Here is a 24,264-nt window from a genome sequence, read left to right as displayed (position 1 = left end):
ATTTCACGCTGGACAATTTTACGTCCTCTTCCCAGTTACACCTTGGAAATGGGAAAATGGGTACTTTACTCCAATCTATTTTCTCTGTCCAGGACATATGTTGTCTCACACAATGAGTATAAACAAAAAACGATAATAGATATAAAAACACACTGTTACACTAGTCAATATAGTAAATAAACGAAAATAATAATAGACACAAAAACACACTTGTTATACTAATCAATATGGTAAATAGAAATCACTATGTTTGAACCTCTAAAAGTTTTCTCAATAATGTGAAGGACTTTACAGAACTCCAACTATAGGTATAGATAATTTGGTGATGCCTAGGCTGTCACACCACGCTCTCATGCAGCTTAAACTGTTCTCAAAATCCTCATAGGTGGGTAAATCCCTGGCAAATGTTTTTGTGACTAGGTGAAAAACGATCCTGTCTATTTCGTGTGTTACGGCACAGTCACCTTTTGTCTTCCCTTGGGCCCACACCTTTTCAACCCCGTACCTTTCCCTAAATTTCCTTGCTATGCCTGCTCCAAATGCACAGTCTGCACTGATGCAATGAGCTACTGGCTCACCTTTAGGGGCTGTGAATAAATCCCCAGTCTTATGGACCACTTGCAGGGCTTGCAGATTACTTTGTGATGGTTGGAAATTCTCTTTTGGGTCTTCTCCTGTATGTGTATGTGTTTGTGTGTCACCTGTATCCTCCCTCTCTTGGACCTGTGAAGCAAGGTCCACTCTGGTGTCCTCCAAGGATCTGGACGGCTGATCCGCCGGACAACACTGACTCAGGTGGTACCACGTATCACCTTTTCCTGCAAGACTAACACAGTGAGAAATGCGTGCAGTTACCTTCAGTGGAGCAGTCCAACGATGTTCTCTCCATTTGCTCTTGATTGTTTGTAGTAATATGTCAATTTGATCTGTGCACAGATTTTAGCCAATTCACGAATTTGTGTTCTGGGGCAGCAATGTCAAAACTCAGGGAGAAGGGACGTCACATCTGGCTCTGTTTATGGCCATATCTGCATCCTCATTCAATGGTAGGTCAATTCTTTGGGAATGACCAGTGCACTTAACAATAGCCACTTTGTTAGGTAGCATTATGGCTTCTGAGAGCTCTCTTGCTTCTTTCTCATGAGTAATTGGCCGGCCGGATGAGGTTGTAAATTCACATCGTTAGGGTTGTCTGTTTCAGGAAGTTGGGGCAGCTAGCAAACCTTCTCTAACCATCAATAATCCATCTATCCGGTCCCCACTTTTCCAATTACCCCTCTTAGTTGTCTGATGGGTCTGTCTCTCGTTGCTGGTGGCAGTCTCTGGCCAGATGGTCCTTTCCCCTACATATGTAACACCTTCTTTGGCCCTCTGAAGAGCAGTTGGATGCCCAGTGACCTACCCCTCCACATCTGAAACATGTGTCACCATTTGCACCACCCCCTCTACTTCTACCCCTATATCCTCCGCTACCATTTCCTCTACCCCCACTCCATTGCTGTTGCTTGGGGTATTGTGGAACATAGTCATGGTATTTTACAGAAGTAGGCTGTGGTTGTGGCTGCGTGGGTGTGAGGGTAGGCTGTTGTTGAGGCATCTGTTTCGACTCTCTATTTTTAGCTGACTTCCTCTCCTCGACTTGCAGTCTCAGAAGCTCCTTCTGCAGCTTCAACAGCTCACTTCTTTCTTTCTCTACTCTCTCTACTGCTTTGTCAATAAAATGTACTGCGTACCTTTTCCACTTAGCATCATCACTGCCTGGTACCTCAGGGGACTGCTCCATTGCTTGAGTCACGCCAGCTCCCTGCAACACTGCTGCCCTGAAAATTCTATTAGTGACAGGGTTAGACATGGGGTTCTCATCACATGCTTCTTCCCATTCTTGACAGTATCTATTTATATATGCTGCTCCATTCTCACCAGCCTTATGTTTAAATTTCATGTTTTCAAACATGGTATCAGGTGTGGGGAATTTATCTCTTATGGCTTGACATAGGGGCGATTGGCCTCCCCCAGTCACCAATGGGGCGCTGTTGCTCACATTTCTGGTGAGAGCCATATTTTCTAAGTCTGCCATCTGGTGTGCAGACAACACCCTGCTCATTATCTGTCTTAAATCTCCCACAGAGAGGACCTGGCCATGTGACAATGCAAAGAGTTTGTTCACCCATCTACCTCCTCCCTCCGTAATGGCAGGGAGTTTCTTCACTAATGTTTCCAGATCCGTAAGGGACCACGGTTGATACACAGGCCCTGCAGAGCCAGCCAACAATGGTAACTGATGTTTTGTTCCCATGCCAGACAAATCAGTCTTTTTATCTCGTTTCTCCCTCAATCTTGCGCTCGACCTCAGTGGAACCGTTCCAGAGGGATCCTCCCTACCTTTCTTTTTCTTTTCACTCTGGCTAATTGCCAGTGTACCCTCTAACTTGACGTACTTTTTCCCATCTTCATCTGTGTCACTTTCACTGGTTTCTTTCATATCTTTTTTATTTTTCTTACCTTTCCCTTTCTTACCCTGCGCCCCGACCACTATTTCCTCACCTACCGGAAAATCCTCTTCGCCCTCTATGTCCTCATCTCCACTAAATTCCATCAGTGGTTGGCTCTCTTCCTTCTCGCTCCCTTCTACTTCTTCCTGTTCACCTTTTACCCTTTCTTCTCTTCTCACCATTGGCTCATAGTCCCACCACTTCTCTACTTCTTCTTCCTCCATTTCCAATGTGCCCCCTTTCACTTTGTACAGCGGCATTTGTTTCGCACTTTTCCTAAGAGGCAGCTGTTTCAATTTTTGACCCGTACTTGGATTGTATGGGGGTGGGGGATCTGGATACAATTTCTGCACAGTAGGAGCTGTAGCGGTGGGGGCAGAGCTAGCCTCTGCTTCCTGCTTCTTGCTCAGTTTAACATCAACCTCGCCCTTTTCTCCTTCCTTCTTTTTTGGTTTTAAAATGGCTGCAGCGGCTGTTATTCTGGCCCATTTCCTGCGATCAGCATCTAATTCTTTCTCTCTCTTTGTGTGTGCTCGTCTTTGCAGTAAACCCACTTCCTCTTTTCTGTGTCTCTGAAGCGCTTCTTGCGCTCTCTTTTCTTTCACCCCTACTTTCTGAAACAGAGAACCCTTCTTTTCCATGCAATCATCACCAAAATGCTCAATCATTTCATGTTTACAAGTTTCCAATTCTAGCATGCGTGTTTTCATATCTTTTGGATCAGTTTGGGTTTTTACAATTTCAATCATTTTATCCCACTGTTGTCCAAGCGTAGGACAAATTTTATCCCACTGTTGTCCAAGCGTAGGACAAACGCCAGCACCACCCTCGTCAGGTGTGGAGTTCTGTAAGACCCCTGACTCTTTTTCTTTAGTTTCTAATTTTGCCTCACACAGAGTATATTTCCTCACACAGAGTATATTTTCCTCACACAGAGTATATTTCCCTCACACAGAGTATATTTCCTCACACAGAGTATATTCCTCACACAGAGTTAAACTACCATACTGTTGATTTCTCCACTGACATCAGAAAATAGTCCAAATTCAACACTTCATTTAGAATATTCAATCGCAGAATTTAATCAAAAAGGTTTCTGCTTACCTTTTGATTATGAGCCGGCTCTTTGTGTTGAATTCAGATATTTCCCTTTGTCTCAGAAAACAACGTGAACCATCACGTCGGAGGTCACCAAATTGTTGGACTTTCAAATAGTCCTTTGCGTGTTCAAAAATGGTTCAGGAGTCAATCAATGAAAATTTAAAGTTTTATTAAGTTCAGCAATAGGAGAAATCAAGAGTATCTAACAGCGCTGGAGAAGAATTCTGTTCTTCCGAGTTCTTCCGAATTCTCTTTCAGAAAACACTCCCTTATATGAGTTATCACTCTTCCGTGTATCTTCTGCTGAAGCAGAAGTTTCTTTCCAACACACACACACACAGCTCATGCATCCTGTTAGACTTTCGAAAGTATCTGTTCTTATCTTATGCAGGCACAGGAAGCTCTATTCTCAGCAGTCTGCAACATTTCTCTACACATAATATTTTGTTTAACCCTTTCAGACAGTTTCACAGTAATTAGCACTCTATAGTTTAATTATTTAAGCCTTCTTATGCAAAATGGAAAATATATAAAACATATTCAAACTGAAAAGTACCACAATTTACAAGGTTCACATAAAAGACTTTAAAACAACACGATAAAACTAGGTAAACGCTGTTAAAAGAATACAGTTCATTTGTCCATACCCTAAAAACAGTCCAAGACTCCCAGTGTGTTGATAAGTCCAATGTGAGTGTCCACCAGTGTATATACAATCCACAGAAAGTGTAATTCAAAGTTTGCAGGTGGTGAATGGAAAGGTGAGCTCTAAAATTGGCAACTCCTCAATCCAACAGTTTGGTGACTGTCCTTTGTTTGTCACGCTGCTCTCTTATACAGCTGTACTTCCTGCTTCCTGTCATGTGTCTAGTCACATGGCAGGCCAACCATCCATTTATTAAAGACACACACACTTAAAATGTTAAGAGTAATAAAATGGCCTAAAAAACATGTAAAATACTTAAAACTCTATAATACATTTAAATGATTGTAATAAATAGAGCGGTAAAACACGTCTTTCCAAAAGCTAGCATATTATATAAATAGTGAAGAAAAGGCAAAAGCTTACAGCACCTGGTATTCCCAGGCGGTCTCCCATCCAAGTACTAACCAGGCCCGACGCTGCTTAGCTTCCGAGATCAGACGAGATCGGGCACTCTCAGCGCGGTATGGCCGTAAGCGAGGGCTGCTCCAAAAAGTGGGCTATTTAAAGATCAGCCTCCGTAAAAGCCAGCATCTTATATAAATAGTGAAGAAAAGGCAAAAGCTTACAGCACCTGGTATTCCCAGGCGGTCTCCCAACCAAGTACTAACCAGGCCCGACGCTGCTTAGCTTCCGAGATCAGACGAGATCGGGCGCTCTCAGCGCGGTATGGCCGTAAGTGAGGGCTGCTCCAAAAAGTGGGCTATTTAAAGATCAGCCTCCGTAAAAGCCAGCATATTATATAAATAGTGAAGAAAAGGCAAAAGCTTACAGCACCTGGTATTCCCAGGCGGTCTCCCATCCAAATGTAACAATCGGCCTTATCAGCCGAGTTACAAGACTAAAATTGGGTCAGATTTAACTGTGAGAGATGACTAGTGGTTAAAAGAATGAGACATAAAAGAAAATTGGTTTAAATAGATTTGTTGTATTTACAAGGTTCACATAAAAGACTTTAAAACAACACGATAAAACTAGGTCAACTCTGTTAAAAGAATACAGTTCATTTGTCCATACCCTAAAAACAGGTAAACTCTGTTAAAAGAATACAGTTCATTTGTCCATACCCTAAAAACAGTCCAAGAAGCCCAGTGTGTTGATAAGTCCAATGTGAGTGTCCACCAGTGTATATACAATCCACAGAAAGTGTAATCCAAAGTTTGCAGGTGGTGAATGGAAAGTTGAGCTCTAAAATTAGCAACTCCTCAATCCAACAGTTTGGTGACTGTCCTTTGTTTGTCATGCTGCTCTCTTATACAGTTGTACTTCCTGCTTCCTGTCATGTGTCTAGTCACATGACAGGCCAACCATCCATTTATTAAAGACACATACACTTAAAATGTTAAGAGTAATAAAATGGCCTAAAAAACATGTAAAACACTTAAAACTCTATAATACATTTAAATGATTGTAATAAATAGAGCGGTAAAACACGTCTTTCTAAAAGCCAGCATATTATATAAATAGTGAAGAAAAGGCAAAAGCTTACAGCACCTGGTATTCCCAGGCGTTCTCCTATCCAAGTACTAACCAGGCCCGACGCTGCTTAGCTTCCGAGATCAGACGAGATCGGGCGCTCTCAGCGCGGTATGGCCGTAAGCGAGGGCTGCTCCAAAATGTGGGCTATTTAAAGATCAGCCTCCGTAAAAGCCAGCATATTTGCTAAAAGTCTGTTTGCTAAAACCTTCGCTAAAATTTTAAGATCCGTATTCAACATTGTGATTGGTCTGTAGTTTTTTAAATCTACTTTTTCTCCTTTCCTTTTATATATCAGTTTCATTAACCCCATCCTTGTTCTTTCATTAATTTCTTCCTTTTCAAAAATTTCTTTAAAAACCTCATTTAAAATCTTTATTAAAACCTCTTTAAAACAGACATAAAATTCAGTTCCCAAACCATCTATTCCTGGACTTTTCTTTTTATTCAGTTGATTTATTGCTATTTCAATCTCCTCTTCTCTAATTTCTTGGTCACATTCTTTTTTATCTTCCTCACTTACTTTTGCTTTTATCTGACTCAATAGTTCCTTTTTTTTCTCCTCTTCCACCCCCCTTGCACTAAACAGATCCTCATAAAAATTCCTTATTTCCTCCAATATCTTTTTATTCTCTTCTACAAGTTCTCCGTTTTTCCCTCTTATTTCTTTTATCGTTTCAGCTTTCCCTCTCTTTTTTTCCAAGTCAAAAAAGAACTTTGTGCATTTTTCTCCTTCCACCACATATTTTGCTTTGCTTCTTAGCCTTGCCCCCTCATATTGTTTTTCTTCTATTTCTTTCAGTTTTCCCTCTATTTCCTTTATCTTTTGTATGTCTTTATTTTCTTTATTCAATTCCATTTCTAAACTTTCTTTCATTCTATTTTCTTCGTATCTTTTGCATTTCTGTTTTAAACTACAATATTTGATCGAAAATTTTTTGATTAAAAACTTCACGTTCTCCCACCATAATCTCCTATCCTCTTCAAACATTCCATTTTCCTTTTCTTTTTCTATAATTTCTTTAACCTTTGAAACATAATCTTCATTCTTTAAAATCTGTGTATTTAAAATCCATACTCCCGGCCCTCTTTGCATTTTCCTCCAGTCCAAACTAAAGGATAAAATCTTGTGATCGCTAAAACTGGTTTCTTCATATTTAATCTTTTCAATAAAATTCTCCACATTTCTCGTGCATAAAACAAAGTCAATTCTAGTTTGGCATACAAAACTCCCCACTATTTGTCTTCTTGAGAATTCTTTTTTCTTTTCGTTCCTTTCTCTCCACACATCTATTAAATTATTTTCTCTCATCAATTCGTTTAAATCTTTTCTCCCTGTGTCCGATTTAAAAACCATTCCCTCCGCCATATCCTGTTTGCTAAAAACAGTATTAAAATCCCCCATCATAATTGTTTCTTTATATTTCTTTATAATGCTCCTTAAAACATTAAAAAAAACTTTCTTTTCTTTCTCCTCTGTTGGTGCATGTACATTCGCTAAAATAATTCCACGTCCTTCATAATTTACTTCTACCACCATACATTTCCCTATCTTATCTTTATACACTACTTTGCTTGCATTAAACACATCTTTTCTCATTAAAAACGCTACACCTCTTCCAAGCCTTCCATCCCCATTGTTGTATAAAATATCTCCTTCCCATTTCTTTTTATAGTCTATCATCACACTCTCTTTCCAGTTTGTTTCTTGCAAAGCGATAACATGTTTTCCTTTGCATTTTTCTTTCAGTCTTTCAAATTTTCCCATGTCCATCAATCCCCTTGCATTAAAAGTAACACAACTTAAAACCATTAAAAGAAATAAAAACAAATACCTAGAAAACATTATACTCCATCTTCTCCCTCCAACCCACTTAACACTTCATATCTGTTTACACTTGTCATGATTTTTTTTCTTGCATTTCCCACATTTGGTTTTACCTTTAAGGCTCTCCTTCTAATTAGTCCTCTCCCCTCTCTGTCTTTTCCCATGTTGTCCATCTTTGCTTGCTCTCCATTGTCTGTTTCTTTGTTTTGATTTCCCATTCTTTGTCCATCTCTCTCTACGTCGTCCAGAAAACTTTTAGAAGTGTCCAATGTTTCCATTTCTGTCCAGTGGGTGTCTTGTTGTGTTGTATGTTCCTTAAGTTCATCGTTCCCATTTTCTTCTTCTCCTTCCTCTCGGTTGTCTGTTGCTCCTTCTGTTTCTTTTTGTTGTAATCCTTCCTCTTGTGTTTCGCCAGTTTCTCCTTCCTCCTCGTTGTTTCCTTCACGCACCTGTCCGTCCACCTGACTTTCCGTGCCTCCTTCCTCTTCCTCCATCCAACACTCACACTTATTTAAAATTTGCTGACACTCCGGGCACCTGACTGCATTACAGTCTCTTGCGAAATGTCCCCTTTCATCGCACTTGTAGCATGTAAACTCAGGGCACTCTTTTAGCAGGTGGTCTGGGCTCATGCACAGTCTACAGGTCTTCACCTGGTGGCTGTGCATCACCCTAAAATACTGCAACCCTTCTGCCGTTTCCAGCCTCGTGCTGTAAGGCAATGATGCTACTTCTTTGGGGAACCTTACTTTTAGGAACCTTGTTCCATCCTCGATTTCAGTGCCCGGGTAGCATCTTCTTTTAATTTTTGAAAGGGGTTTAACTCCCCATCCCTCCAATTTTCCAATAATTTCAGTGTCATCCAGGTAGACGGGCAGGTGCATGAAGGAAACAACGTATTCTCTATTTTGCAGTTTTTTAATCTCACAGTTCACCCCTTTAATTGTCAGTCCATCGATTAAATCCTCACACGATTCCTCCTTTTCCATTGTTAATTCAAACTCTTTTCCTTGTCTTGGCCTTAACGCCAGAATTTTTCCATTTCCACACTTGTCCGTCACTGCTTTAATAATATCCACAGCTCTCACCTCATTTACGTGTTCCACATTCACAATCACTGTTGCCTCCTTCAAATATTTCTTTCCACTTGGGTTGTCTCTTGCATCTTGTTTTTTCCTGTATCTTGCTCGTTGTTGATAGTCCAGTCCAGTGTTGTTTGCCATGCATGTCTCTCCGTCCAGTCCAGTGTCATTTACCATTCGTGTTCCTCCAGCCGGTCCTGTGTCATTATCCATTAATCCGTCCATTTTTAAGCAAAAAAGCAAAAAAAGGTTAACCACCCTCCAGCCAGCAGAGATGCTGCTGTTGGGTGGTTTAAAACTATCAAAAAGCACAAAAAACTAACTTGAAGTAAAAAAACAAAAAAAAACAAAAGAAAAATAAACAAAATGGAGGAGAGCCTTCCTCTCCAAACTGCTGCCAACCACTTCCTGTTGCTCTCTAGCGCCTCAGGTGGCGGTATGGCCGTAAGCGAGGGCTGCTCCAAAAAGTGGGCTATTTAAAGATCAGCCTCCGTAAAAGCCAGCATATTATATAAATAGTGAAGAAAAGCCAAAGCTTACAGCACCTGGTATTCCCAGGCGGTCTCCCATCCAAGTACTAACCAGGCCCGACGCTGCTTAGCTTCCGAGATCAGACGAGATCAGGCGCTCTCAGCGCGGTTTGGCCGTAAGCGAGGGATGCTCCAAAAAGTGGGCTATTTAAAGATCAGCCTCCGTAAAAGCCAGCATATTATATAAATAGTGAAGAAAAGGCAAAAGCTTACAGCACCTGGTATTCCCAGGCGGTCTCCCATCCAAGTACTAACCAGGCCCGACGCTGCTTAGCTTCCGAGATCCGACGAGATCGGGCGCTCTCAGCGCGGTATGGCCGTAAGCGAGGGCTGCTCCAAAAAGTGGGCTATTTAAAGATCAGCCTCCGTAAAAGCCAGCATATTATATATATAGTGAAGAAAAGGCAAAAGCTTACAGCACCTGGTATTCCCAGGCGGTCTCCCATCCAAGTGTAACAATCGGCCTTATCAGCCGAGTTACAAGACTAAAATGGGGTCAGATTTAACTGTGAGAGATGACTAGTGGTTAAAAGAATGAGAACTAAAAGAAGATTGGTTTAAATAGATTTGGTTTATTTACAAGGTTCACATAAAAGACTTTACATAGGTCGGCAATTAGCGGCCCCCGGGCCACATGTGGCCCGTGAGCAAAAATATCTGGCCCGTGAGATTGTTTGAACTAGAGAATGAAATTTTTTTTTTATACTTTATTAAAAATCGGACTGACAGTCTCAAAAAAGCTCTTTATTTGAAAACCACATTTTTTTAGAACAGAAACACTTCAATCGATCTAAATTCTTATTTGTTATATCTGGATACGAGGGTGAATAAGCGCATCAGCGAGGTGCAAAGTGAACGCTCAACATGCAAAAACAAATGACGTCAGCGGACAGCATCTGGTCCTGATTCTGCTGAAATATCAATAGTCTCTAAAACACAAGGTGCGCGCTAGAGACGCGGCAGGCGTCATTGCACAGAATTTGCACTGTGAGACACGTGCGCATTTCTTGACAGTGTGCTTCCATCCGCTGTGTTTTACTTTAGATATGCGTTCATTTATGCCGTCTGGAATGCAGTTCTGGACGAAACTCGTGCACTGACAGACTCACGTGCGCTTTGTGTTTGTTCGTCCTAAAGCTCGAATGCGGATGCGGTTAAATGCACTTGCATTTTGGAATAGTTTTAAACGAAACTGTACATACAGTCAGTTATGTTTTCAGAGCAGGACAAAACATCTGATATATTGAAATAGATCGTGCATCAGTGGCGTTCCGTCCATATAAGCTGCTAAGGCAAAATGTATTGTATTTTTGTATATTATATATATGTATCAGTGGCGATTTCTTTAAGACTGCAAGGGAAGCTCAGCTTCCCCTATAATGTCACAAAATTAATGGTCAAATTACGTACTATTGTATTAACATTTTATTGAGTAAAAATGCGTTAGAAAACGTTCATCTCAAAGACGAATTCGTTCAGAATCAGTTAGATATAGCAGGTCGGCTGACTTGATTTTCTTCTCATACATTCCCGTAGCGTCACAGTGCATTTCCCCATTGAAGCCCAGCGTCCATTGACTTCAATGGGGCTGCTTTGAACGTTTTTTTTCAGTGCTTTGAAACTAGACGGTCATTGGATAAACGCTGCGATTATGTCCCGCCCACGGACGCTCAGCGTCTCTGGGGGTGAATGAGGAGTGGGCTGGCCTGGACGCTGAGCTTCTGCGTGATGATTGGAGGGTCTGTCGAAAGATTGCATGTCCTTTTGACTGACAGCGATTTTGTCCTATAAGGAATCGCTGAAGCTATTCGTTCGCGCTCTCTGCGGCCGCTCAGTCCCATCGTGGATTTCTCAAGTTCAGTCAAAATAAAAACTGCTGCAACCTATTTCTTTATATTTGCTTGGCGAAATTGCTTGATTTTCATCATACATTTCACACAATTATACACCACATTCCTTGTTTCACTTTTACAGAGTTTAATATTTTTTTTAGATCATTCATTCATATGAAACTGCACACGAAAAGTCACTGGAAAAGACGCCTAGTTGGTACGACAGGGTCACAGACCATTTTCTTGAAAAGGAACGTAGGGCAGAATTTACTTTTAAATAAATAGACAATTTTATGATGTAGACCGAAAATGAGCTTCCCCTATTTGACAGACCAGTAGCCGCCACTGATATGTATATTTTCATAATTTCTCAACAATTCAAAATTTGAAAGTTCACAGAAAAAAAGCCTATATAAAATGTATATAATTTTTTTAAATAATAATAAACAGGAAAAAGAGGAAATATTAAAATATGATTTCGTCTCTGATTTTATTGGTGTCTAAATAATCTAAAGATATTATTATTTTTGGTATTACTGGTGGTTTTAGAACTTAGCATACCTGGTAAAAAAAAGTGTCACCACTAGCCACTGCTGTGCATTAGTTTGAATGCAGCCTGTTAATGCTCCCTATCTATGATCTCATCAGTAATAATAAAACGGCAGTAATGCTGAGGAAAAAAGAAAAACTATTGTCTGTAAACTTTCGGATACCTGAAGAACACTTATTTTAAATAAGTAATTGTTTTAAAAAGTACCTTGCTTTTATAATTTAAAAAATAAAGTAAAATTGGCACAAAATAATTTGATATAAAACATATATGAAAATGTAGCCATGTATTGAAAACTGAGAATGTGAGCATCGTGATATTTAGTTGTTAATGAAAACAGTAATTAAATTGAATCTTGAAATCAGTGAAGATTGACACCTACTTTTACAGAGATTCCAACTATAAACGAAAAGCATAGAAACTGCAATTTTATATGTTTTTAAAATTGTAAAGTTGTATTTGCACAGCAGAAGAATTAATTGGGGAAAAAATGTAGATCAATAATCGTTTTGGAATCGTATCGTGACTCCCAGAATCGGAATCGGATCGGATCATGAAGTGCCTGAAGATTCCCACCCCTAATTAAATATAGGTATATACGTAGGGACAGAAATGTGAGTAGCACGAGTTTCAAACAGCGTGCGTGTTATTTAGCCCTTTATATGACTTCGATCTTGCGCTTTCGTGCCTGTCTTCTGAGGGAACGCAACCTTGAAGTTAGCATGCTTGGTTTCGCGGTGCCGTCTAATATTGTATTCTTTGCATACCGAGACAACTTCGTTACAGATCAGGCAGGTGGGCTTTGTATTAATAAAACTGGGCAGGATGAATGCATAGTTCTCTGTCCATTCATCATGAAAGATCCTGTTTTCACTGCTAACTTTTCTCTTTAGATTTTTTGATTGTGCCATTTTTTTGCAGCTAACAGCAACACGTAGAAATGTGTGTGTGGGTGGTTGTTGTTTTTAACAAACGTGCAGATAATTAATAGCGCCCCAAATGCCCAGTCAGCAAATTTAACCTACATCAGCCAGCTTGAATGTCTCAGTATGTCTGTTCTGTCAAAGGATATAAGTCAGAAACCACAATGTGCACTTCACATTCATTGGAATGTCATGTTGATTTGTGTGGTGCCAAAAGTTCTAGTTTAGCTGACTTCATTTCTCATATCAAAATGCACATTAAAGAGGGTCAAAGAGTCACATACCCTTTTATGCAGTGTGGTAAAAAGTTTGCTGTTATATCAACATTTACCTCTCATTTGTCTAGAAAACATAAAGAAGACACAAGACAATCAATCACGACACCTGAAAGCCAGCTGCTCCCAGATTCAGGAGGATCATTTTCAGTCTGATACACAGACTGATGAAGGTGAGAACTGTCAGGAACCAGATGTAAGTCCTGAAAATGTTGATGAGACATTGTTTTTAAGGAATCTTGCTCTGTTCTATTTGAAACTGCAAGCAAAACTATTGCTTCCAGCCTCAGTAATTCAGACTGTCATTGAAGATATTCAGTCAGTCCATGAAATCAACCTGTCTCATATGCTTTTCAAACTTCAAGAAAAGTTAATTTCACTTGATGTTCCAGAGGCAATGATAAAGATGGTTCTTGATGATCTTAAAGCTGAAGATCTTTTTGTTGTGTAACAGTCATACCTTAAGATCAGATCAGCGAAGAAAATCATTTTTCAAGAACAATTTCCATTATGTTGCGCCGGTGCCTATTCGTCTAGGACAGAATGAAGCAGGAAAAGAGTGTTTTGCACAGTACATACCGGTTAAACAAACAATTGAATCTCTTCTTAACTGCAAGTCTGTAAGGGAACAGTACAGAGATGTGAACAGTCATGTCCCATTGAAAGACATTTTAAAAGATGTAGACGGTGGGCCGAGTGGAGATTTCGTGTTTTCAAATGGTCTGTGCAGTTTCTTATATGTAACCGCTACGCTTTTCAACAAAATAAATAAAAAATTTTGCCACTCACACACTTTGTCCATTACTATAATATCGGTAACTTTCCCAAGGTTATTTTCCCGGCGAATAGAGCAAGCAACTACGTGCGGGGTCCGACCTGCATGACGTATTTGATGCCTTCATCCAATAGCGTGCATGGAAAGTGTCGGTGTTGGTGACGTGTTTGTGAACACACTGGCGCGCTTCGCGCCCAGGATTTAAGATTCTGCTTTTTGAGATAAGAACTATTTTACCTAATTTTGCTACATATTCAGTATCCATTTAACATTATCATTTGTACTGTTTTTATTTTATGTAATCACCTTTTGTCATACGAGGTCCCGTCATTTCTTTGTAATCTTTAATAAATACACCCTTCTGATTTAACACATTTGACAATGGTGTTGCTTGGAAACAGACGAGACAGACAATACTCTTTTTCCCGCCCATGTTTACTCGGAAGAAATGGCCAAACATGAAGTGCTGTATGCATATATTTGAGGGAAGTGGTGGACCCACCATTCCCTTCACAGACATAAGTTGGTAGAAATTTATTAAATCAGTGTTTCTGTGGAAAGACCTTGAGGGCAGAGAAGGTATCATTGCAGAAGAGGCAGTACAGGCATACAAGTTTCAAAGCCATGAACCTACAAACCAGTTAGTCAAACCAGCTAACACTGGCTACCACGGGGAGTGCTACAGCCATTTCACAAATATCAAGAAGATAAAATGAGCACAAAGGAGAAGAGCGAAGGCAGTATTAGTTGAAGAAACTGCAAAGGAAGGTTGGTATTATATTGTATAGACAGGCGGTGCAGTATTAGACATACAGCACAGGTCTAAAGTTTGGAAACATTACTATTTCTAATAGGGATGCACCGAAATGGAAATTCTTGGCCGAAACCGAACACTGAAAAAGAGGAAACCAAGGCCGAAAACAAACAAAAAAAAGTTGTTATTTTCATGTTTATTTTTATGTTTTTCCACAGGACCTTTACAAGATAATATATACTCTTAAGTAGGAGCTCTATATAATATATATATATATTTTTTTACATTTCATTAATGAAAACATTTATAATTGACTGATTTGTAAGAATGGGGCAACAATAAATCTTACCTGAACTTGTTGGAGTGTCCGTTTGGTTACTATTTCATTTGAGTTGAATTCATTCAATATGGAAATCCATGCCTTCTTCTTCTTGTTTTCTGTACCTGAATCATGCTGTTTGTGTTCAATTACAGGATAGTTTGAAACAATTTGTTTAAAAAGGGTCTTCTAAAGTCACGTGACGCTTGGAGGCTAGATGGCTGCTTAAAGTGGAGCTCCGTGCCGCTTTAATACAATTATCCTGATAAGTTATTATTATACGGTCAACTCTAATAGTTATTTGCATCCTGATTGTTACCGATTCAGTAAAATGTCGAAGCAGTCGAAAAGCACGAATTTAGGAGATATTAAGAGGCATTTGAGATCGCAAGTTTGTGAGCTTCCTCCGGATGGCGAGACTGTCGCCCCGCAGCTGGGTTCAGAGAATGAAATGTCACAAGACATATCCAACATTTACACTATGTTGAAGAAAATCTCAGATGATATGGGAGGCATCGAGGATATTCGCCGAACTACAACGTCTGTGGAGAACAAATTATCCGCGTTGATTGCGCGAATCGATGATGTCGAAAAACGTGTGGAGTTTCTTGAGGAAACGGAGAAAGAGTGGCAAAGGAATCCGCCTGCAAGCAAATGTGAACTTGATCAGTTACAAGACAAAGTAGAGGATATGGAGAATCGAAATCGACGAAATAATCTCCGCTTTATAGGGGTTTCGGAGGGAAAGGAAGGCGGAAATATGATGAAGTACATGGGGGATCTGATCTCTTCAGTTTTTGACACATCGGGACGGCACACGGAAATAGAACGAGCTCACAGAGTTTTCGGCCCAAGACCCAATCCTGAGGACAGACCTAGACCTATACTGGTGAGATTTCTGAGATCAGGGGATCGTGATGCGGTTTTGCGTGCTGCGCGGGAGAAGGGGGAGATCCAGTACGAGGGGAATCGGATACTGATTTTCCCGGACTTTGCAAGAGCGACACAACATAAGCGAGAGAAGTTCAGAGAATGCCGAAGAGCCCTTCATGCTCGAGGGGTGAAATTTGCGATGATGTATCCAGCGACCCTAAGGATCGAGACTAGCGAGGGATATAAACGCTTCGTTTGCCCAAAAGAAGCCTTGAAGTATATCACTGAAATGGGACAGTAACGGGACTGATCCTTAATGTGATATCTGATGTTATATAGTAGTCTTGATTTCATTAATATGTTTTGAACCTTTATAAAGGGTATTTTGTTCTGAGGTCATACATTTGGACCGGAGATTGATCATTTTGCGGCGATGGTGGGAAACTGGTGGGCCTTTCACCTGCACGCGAGTCATGGACCGTCAAGTTTTTGTTGTTGAAAGGACATTTCTTTATAATGACTTGACAATTTTGCGCTCTGTTCTTGTTCAAGCGCAGTTCATTTCGTTAAAATTGGGGTTGGGATGTCAGTCGCAAGTTTGTGCATGTACGATTATAATTGCTACTTTTTATATATATTATTTGAAAGCTAGTAGTGCATCTATCTAGAGTACTGCGTCTCACCACATGGAATGTAAAGGGGTTAGGACATCCAATTAAAAGAAAGAAGGTTATGTCAAAACTAAGGGTGGAGAAATATGATGTAGTGTTTCTTCAAGAAACTCATCTCTTACAGAAGGAAGCAGAGAAGTTACTGGGGGGTTGGGTCGGGAAGGTATTTTATAATGAGGGTACAAGTAATAGTAGGGGGGTGATTACATTGGTTAATAAGCAGTTACAATTTAAATGTATAAAGCAAATTAAAGACAAAGAAGGGAGAATTCTTATTATACTGGCAGAGGTGCATGGGCAGAACATATTATTTGCCAATGTTTATGCACCAAATATCGATGATTATACTTTTTTTGTTAATTTAGAGGGCATGTTACTTGCAAATGGGCAGTGTGACATTATTTTAGGTGGGGATTTGAATCTGGTGCTTGATCCAGTGCTTGATCGGAGCCATTTATCAAAGAGTAAAATGCCCAAGGCTTATGTGAAATTACAAAATATCTGTAAAACCTTTGGGTTAGTAGATATTTGGAGGATTCTGAATCCAGATGGAAGAGAGTATACATTCTATTCTGCTCCACATAAGCTATATTCTAGAATTGATTATTTTTTGGTAACAAAGTCTCTCGTTTCTTGTTCTACTTGTTCTATTGGCACCATTATAATATCAGATCATGCTTGGGTTAGTATGGAAATTAGCCCACGTCAGGTTAGTCAACGCTGTTACAGATGGAGATTTAATTCTTCACTTTTGCAAAAACCAGAGTTTAAGGAGGCATTAAAAACTCAAATCAAAATTTACGAAGAGACAAATTTGGCAACTGCGCCCTCTGCAGGAATTGCTTGGGAAGCTTTGAAGGCAGTGTTAAGGGGATTTATTATTCAGTATGCTTCTTACTCTAAAAAATGTAATAATAGAGACCTGGCTAATTTGGAAAGGAAAATTAAAGAGAGTGAATTGGAGATGATGAAAAAGACCACACCTGAAGGCCTGAGATATTTAACTCAGTTAAAATATAAGTACAATGATATATTATCAAAGAAGGTGGAGTTTGGGTTATTTAGGGCAAGACAGAAATATTTTGAATCTGGTGACAAAGCAGGCAAGTTTCTTGCAAATTATATTAAACAAAGAGAAATGTCGTCTCTAATTCCCTCTATTAAGTCAGCTGAAGGAATAATTGTAACCAAGTTAGAGGACATAAATGAAGTTTTTAGGAAATTTTATATAGATTTATACACATCTACTTGTGATGCAGGGGATAATGATATAAGGGATTTTTTGGACTCATTAAATTTACCCAAGCTGACAGAAGAACAGAAAAGTGGACTTGACTCCCCCATTACAATTGAAGAAATTTTAGAAGTAATCAGGTCCTTACCCTCTTCTAAGTCTCCGGGGCCAGATGGATTTACTGCAGAGTTTTTTAAATGCTATGCAGTTGAGGTATCTCCACTGCTGCTAAATTTATATAATGAGGCAATGGAGAAAGAAGAACTACCATCTACATTGACGCAGGCATTAATTACTCTTATACTTAAAAAAGACAAGGACCCAGCTGATTGTAAGAGTTATCGCCCAATCTCTTTAATGCCGGTAGATGTTAAAATACTTTCTAAAATTTTGGCAAACAGGCTGGTCAAGGTTGTTACTAGTTTAGTGCACGGGGATCAGGTGGGCTTTATACATGGTAGAAATGGGGCAGATAATATCCGGAGACTTATTAATATTATGTGGTCAATGGCTGATTCCGATGGTCCAGTGGCAGCAATCTCACTGGATGCGGAAAAAGCTTTTGACTGTGTTGAATGGGAGTATTTGTTTGAGACATTAAAAGTTTTTGGGTTTGGGAATGTTTTTCTAAAATGGATACGATTACTGTATACGCGACCCCAAGCTGCAGTACAGACTAATGGACAAATTTCTTCTTATTTTACGCTAGCAAGAGGGACCCGTCAAGGATCTCCATTATCTCCGTTGCTGTTTTGCTTGGCTTTAGAACCTCTGGCAGCAGCTATAAGAGCAAGTACAAGCTTTCCTGGGGTTTCTGTGGAGGGAACAGTTCACAAATTGATGTTGTATGCAGATGACATATTATTGTTTGTCTCAGAGCCTCAAAATTCAGTGCCATGTTTGTTGGAGATTATTAATTCATTTTCTAAGCTTTCTGGTTACAAAGTTAACTGGTCAAAGTCTGAAGCTCTTCCTTTGACAGCTTATTGCCCTGTGTCATTTTTCCAGCCCGCTCCCTTTCAGTGGCCCAAACAAGGTATGAGATACCTTGGTATTCTCTTCCCTCATAAACTTAAAGATTTAGTTAGAGTGAATTTAGAACCATTACTACAAAAAATTTCAAATGATGTAGGGAGGTGGTCATCACTAAATTTGTCTCTTTGGGGTAAGGTGAATGTTCTTAAAATGAACTGCCTTCCGAGAATTAATTATTTACTTCAGTCAATCCCAGTAGAGATTCCTATGCAATATTTTAAACAGTTTGAAAAGTTAACTAAGTCATTTCTTTGGAATAATAAGCGTCCACGGTTGCATATGAGTAAGTTGCAACAGCTGGTTGACAAAGGAGGACTGGGACTTCCTAAACTTTTATTTTATTATTACGCCTTCAGCCTGAGACATTTAGCTCATTGGTCCCTCCCTCCAGAGAGGGCCCCACCTTGGTTTAATGTTGAACAAGCTATCCTACCTCCCCTTCCACCACTACAATGCTTGTCCGTCAAGCTACCCAAAAAAGTGCAATCTCACCCAATAATATCACATCTCCAATCAATTTGGAAAAGAATAGCAAAAATATTTAAGTTTAACCCCTTCTTGAACACAGCTTCAAGTATTTGGTTGAATCCCAAATTGTGTATCGGAAAGTCAACTTTTTTTTGGAAAGAATGGATAGAGAAGGGTATTTTGAAGTTAGGGGATGTTTATGAGAATGACATTTTAAAATCATTTAGCCAATTAATTCAAACTTTTGGCCTTAATAAAAGACAATTTTGGAGATATTTACAGTTTAGACATCTATTATGTGGGACTTTTAGGACTGGTAGTCAAGCTCCAGAAAAAGATAATATCTTGTCTATAATTCTAACAGCATATGGTAGAGGACATGAGGTTTCAATATATTACAGATGGTTAATGGACAAGGCAGGTTGTAATTTCCATTCTGCGCTTAAAGTGGTCTGGAGTAAGGACTTAAATTGTACATTTAGTGATGAACATTGGATTAAAATCTGTCAAAATTGTAAAGTAATGTCAAGAAATCTTGGAGTACGACTTATACAGTTCAAAATATTAAATCGTTTTTATTGGACCCCGAGCAGGCTTTTCAGACTTGGTTTAAAGGACTCTGCTGAATGCTGGAGATGTGAGAGTGAAGAGGGAGACCTGGTGCATGCTCTGTGGTCCTGTGTTAAAATACAGGAATTTTGGATTAAGGTTCATAATTATATTCAAGAGGTATCAGGATGCTGCTTTTCATTTTGTCCAAGTATTTACATTTTAGGAGACCCACTTTTATTAAGTGCTGATGTTGAGATGATAGAGTGGATTCAAATAAGTATTATGATAGGGAGACAAATTATTATGAGGGGTTGGCGGTCAGCAGGTTCACCATCTTTTCAAGAATGGGTTGCAGAATTGGGTAAGGTGGCAGCATATGAAAAAATGTCATATAGATTACTTGAAAAAATAGAAGTTTACGAGAGAAGGTGGGGTAGATATTTGGCATTTCTTGAGGAACTCTAAAGTCCTTGTGGTGAGACACATTGAAAGAATGTAAATTATTTAACTTGTTATATTTTTTGTTTTCTTTTCCTTTTTTTCCATTTTAAGATGATTGTATTATTTTTTGTGTTTAGTAGATATATGATAGCAATTTACAAATAATTGTACCTGACACGTTGTTTGGGTGGGCTAGGGGGAGGGGTTTATAAAACATTTAATTATCTGTAAATTGAATATATTGTTTGTCCATTGAAGAAAATAAAAAGTATGAATCATAAAAAAAAAAGGGTCTTCTAAAATTCGTTTCCTTCGGCCTTTATCCATTTTTTGGTTAAGTGTAGTGATTCTAAGTGTTTCTCTTCCAGCCGGAGGCGCTGTCAGAATGGTACACCAAGCAGTGCAGCAAATGACGGAAAGTGCAGCGCTCATATTTATTTAATGAATAGCCTTTTGAAGTTACATCGCAATTCTTGTCTTTCAGTCGCCACATTTAAGACCACCTGAAATCATAATTAAGACTTTCTTAACCCCCAATAACACTGCAGTCATCAATGAAAATTAAGAGCTTCATTTCAACAACCGACTTTCAAAAACAAACCTTACACAAAATATGTTTCTTTTAATTTTTTCCCCACCATGTTCGGGGCACAAGAAAAAGATTATGGGGCTTTAATATCAGCATATGAAGTATAATCGTCTCTCATTGTATCTGAGAGAAAGCACATTAGATGCTGAAAGAACTGTCAGTTTTACTTTCACTTTCACATATTGCAGTTTTCACATTGCTTGTGTGATATCCATTGGCTCATCTCCATGGTTTAAAACATAAATATTTATTAAAATGCAGTATATAGAAAAGACATATCTTTAAAATATTGCGATATAACACCAACATAAAGCCATTGTTTTTCACTCACTGAAAGCTACATCTGTCTGCGTGCAATGCGACGATCTCTGTTCTCATCACTGGCTGCACGCACGACTGCAGACACACCCCCTCTTGAAATTTCGGCATTACAAGTTCTCTCAGAGTTACTGAAATATGTCCACACCGCAGACGTGTTGCTTCAGATATGCACGTGCAGGCCGCGGTTTCTGTTTGCGTCAACATACTGTTTCGGCCGTGTTGTTTCGGTGATAAAAGTCTTTCGAATATTTTCGGTGGCCGATTATTCGGTGCATCCCTAATTTTTAATGTTTTTTTAATTTATTTGTATTTTTAATTTATTTGATAAAAGAAAAAAGAAAAAAATTTAACATTGTTATATATTATTACAATTTAAAATAATTGATTTTCAATTTATTATACTTTAAATTATTTCTGTGATTTAAAGCTGAATTTTTAGGATCATTATCACATGATCATTTAGAAATCATTCTAATATGATTCATTATCAAAGTTGGTGTCACGATTGAGCCTCCGTTATCAGTATATTTTCCCTGTTCTGGCCACGGAAGCCATGTATGGACTGTCGAGTTTCTCACCCACCCTCCCTACTGCCCCAGTCCTACCACCTTTGTCTCCTGACAGTCCCTCTGCTCACCTTCAACCCACCTCCGGTGCAGAGGACTTGCCGTGGGACTGCCAGTCTCCATCGGTGCCCTGGCTGGAGGATCCCTCACCATCGCCTCCAGCCTCAGAGTCCTGGACTCCGCCTCGGCCCTCCGACCCTGCGGCTCCACCCCGGGTCTCTGCTCCCTCGTCTCCGCCGTCGGTCCACCAGCTCTACCGGGCTCCATCGTCCCTCCGGCTCCGCCCTGGTCAGTCGTCGCCCCACCTTCGCCTCTGGACTCTACTCCTCCGGCTGCGTATCGTCACTCCGTCCTACCGGCTCTGTGGACCTCCTCCCTCCCGCGGGCACAGCCTCGGTCCTCTGTCGCTCCGGCTCCGCCGCGTACCTCCGGACCTCCATCTCCGCCTTGGTCGCCAGAGCCTTGGGTTCCGCCTTGGCCCTCCGGATCCTCAGTGTCACCCATGACCATCGACTCTCCGGTTCCGCCTCGGGCTCCGCCGGCTCCACATCCGTCGGTCGGCCCCATGGAGGAGCCCACCCTTCCTCCACCATGACTTCTCCCTCCGTCGGCTCCACCTCAGTCTCCTGGTTCTGCACATGGACCGGGGCCTCCATTCATGCCTTTGTGCCAGGCCCACTCCATCACTCTCTCGAACTGTCACAAGTATTTGGAGCGTTTGGAAGCCGCTCTTAGGTGGGGGGCTCTGTCACGATTGAACCTCCGTTATCAGTAACTCTTGCACCACACATCATGGACTTCATTCCCCACAAGCCACTGCACTAATCACTGCATTCACCTGCTGCTTGTTTCTCACTGCACTGATCACAGCTCACACCTGCACCTCATTTCTAGGACTTCATTTAACCCACTCTTACACTCAGCTTCTTCGCGAAGTCTTGTATTGCCCCGGCTGCGTTTCTGAGCGTTTCTTCCCGTGTTTGTTTTCCCGTGTTTGATTCCTGGACTCCCTCCCGTGTTTGATTCTCGCTGCCAGCCCCGACCTTTCTGCCTGTGTTTTGACTACGATTTCTGCCTGCCCCTGTGTGTTTGTCTGTTCCAATAAAATGCTGCGAATGGATCCGCTCATCTCAGACCGTCCTTGTGACAGTTGGAAACAGTTCTGCTGCTATAAAATCAATACTTTTATTCAGCAAGGATGTGTTAAATTGATAAAAAGTGATAGTAAAGATTTATATAATTAGACCTGTACTGTACAGTGCAGTATGGACAGTAGTATACAGATGAGATAGTATGGTTTACAAACTATAAATTAAATATATTATATATAAGAGCAGAATAGATGAACAACATATGAAGAGTTTCGTTGCAAAACGAGATATATCCATTTTGAGAAATGTTGGTTATTTGACATTATTATTTAAGACATCAACAGTCAAGTTAATTTACAATTTTTGTACATAAAACTATTACTTGAGCTCAGTGAAGGCCAGAGACACAATATTCTTCAAATCCAGGATATTTTTTATTTAATTGTATGTAGATAAATAGTTCATAAATAAGTCAAAAACCATGCCAAAATGCAACATACTTATCTTATCATTTTCAAACATTTTAAATTGGTAAAAAAAACAAAAACATCATAAATATATAATATATGGAATAGTATATACACAATTTGATTAATAATAATAAGATTCTGAGTTAGTTTTGGCCAGAACATACACAACATAACTTTTTTTTTTGCAAAACGCTATATATCCACCTTAGGCTATATTCTACTGTAATACCATTAAGAAAAGCTAGTGAACCATTTTTGTGTGTGTGTGTGTGTGTGTGTGTGTGTGTGTGTGTGTGTGTGTGTGTACCTGGTATTCATCACGTTGTGGGGACCAAATGTCCCCATAAGGATAGGAATACCAGTAGATTTTGACCTTGTGGGGACATTTCTCAGGTCCCCATGAGGAAACAGGCTTATAAATCATGCACAATGAGTTTTTTTGAGGAAGTAAAAGTTTGCACAATCTCCTGTGAGGGCTAGGTTTAGGTGTAGGGTAGGGTTAGGGCGATAGAAAATACGGTTTGTACAGTATAAAAACCATTACGCCTATGGAATGTCCCCATAAAACATGTAAACCAGTGTGTGTGTGTGTGTGTGTGTGTGTGTGTGTGTGTATTTTCGAAAACCAAACCTGTATGATCAGAGCGGGCGGAGACGCGGTATCACAGTTCTTGTCTCTGTTGCACCGAGTCCGCGACACAAGCTCGCCTCGCCCCGTCATATTTAATGTATTATTTCACTGTAATAATAATAATAATAATAATAATTATTATTATTATTATTTTAAAAATAAACTTAGAAATGTAGCCTTGCAGACATCATGTAATGGGGAGGAGCGCAGGACCTCCCTTGCCTTCTTGAAATCAGCGGAGACTCGTTCCCTGCTGCATTTGTTTATTGTTGAGAGACGGAGGAGTATTTTATCCTGGTCCACTTTTGTAGCGTTTTTATACATTTTTGTGAAGTTGAAGGCTATATCTTCATATGACAGTTTGTCGGCATGACACAGACCAGCATTACTCGCGCGATGACCACAATACATTTTCGGATGTTTTCCCTCCCCCGAATGCCTTGCCCGTTTGGTCTTCTCCCTTTGATGATTTTCTTTAGATGCCTTCCTCTTTCTCCCAACAGCAGCTGGAATGACCGACTCCAATCCGTCATCGAAATCCATGACATTAGCTTGACTCTGAAGCTTTGATTCTCTGACTGACAGCTGTTTAACCTACGTACGTGACTGACAGCTCGCCTACAGTATTAACAATTAAATGGTAAACGTTTTTTAGTTAGCCTATTGAATCCTCTTTTTAAAA

The 24,264-nt window shown here is 39.9% G+C and overlaps 5 non-coding genes across 5 annotated transcripts; all 5 read right to left on the bottom strand.

Annotated features, from left to right (window-relative positions):
• Positions 1-4,655: 4,655 nt before the first annotated feature.
• LOC141294151 (5S ribosomal RNA) lies at positions 4,656-4,774 on the bottom strand. The gene has a single exon (XR_012340884.1). It is a non-coding gene; the product is annotated as a 5S ribosomal RNA (ribosomal RNA).
• An 84-nt stretch (positions 4,775-4,858) lies between these two features.
• Positions 4,859-4,977, bottom strand: LOC141311675 (5S ribosomal RNA). The gene has a single exon (XR_012349140.1). It is a non-coding gene; the product is annotated as a 5S ribosomal RNA (ribosomal RNA).
• Positions 4,978-5,778: 801 nt separating this feature from the next.
• LOC141318872 (5S ribosomal RNA) lies at positions 5,779-5,897 on the bottom strand. The gene has a single exon (XR_012353162.1). It is a non-coding gene; the product is annotated as a 5S ribosomal RNA (ribosomal RNA).
• A 3,318-nt stretch (positions 5,898-9,215) lies between these two features.
• On the bottom strand, positions 9,216-9,334 carry LOC141314961 (5S ribosomal RNA). Its single transcript, XR_012350510.1, has one exon. It is a non-coding gene; the product is annotated as a 5S ribosomal RNA (ribosomal RNA).
• Positions 9,335-9,418: 84 nt separating this feature from the next.
• Positions 9,419-9,537, bottom strand: LOC141294095 (5S ribosomal RNA). Its single transcript, XR_012340873.1, has one exon. It is a non-coding gene; the product is annotated as a 5S ribosomal RNA (ribosomal RNA).
• Positions 9,538-24,264: the final 14,727 nt, after the last annotated feature.

Source organism: Garra rufa, chromosome 1, assembly GCF_049309525.1.
Source record: "Garra rufa chromosome 1, GarRuf1.0, whole genome shotgun sequence".
Classification (NCBI taxonomy): Eukaryota; Metazoa; Chordata; class Actinopteri; order Cypriniformes; family Cyprinidae; genus Garra; species Garra rufa.
The sequence above is the reverse complement of the archived record's forward strand: the minus strand, read 5'-3'. Positions and strand labels throughout refer to the sequence as shown.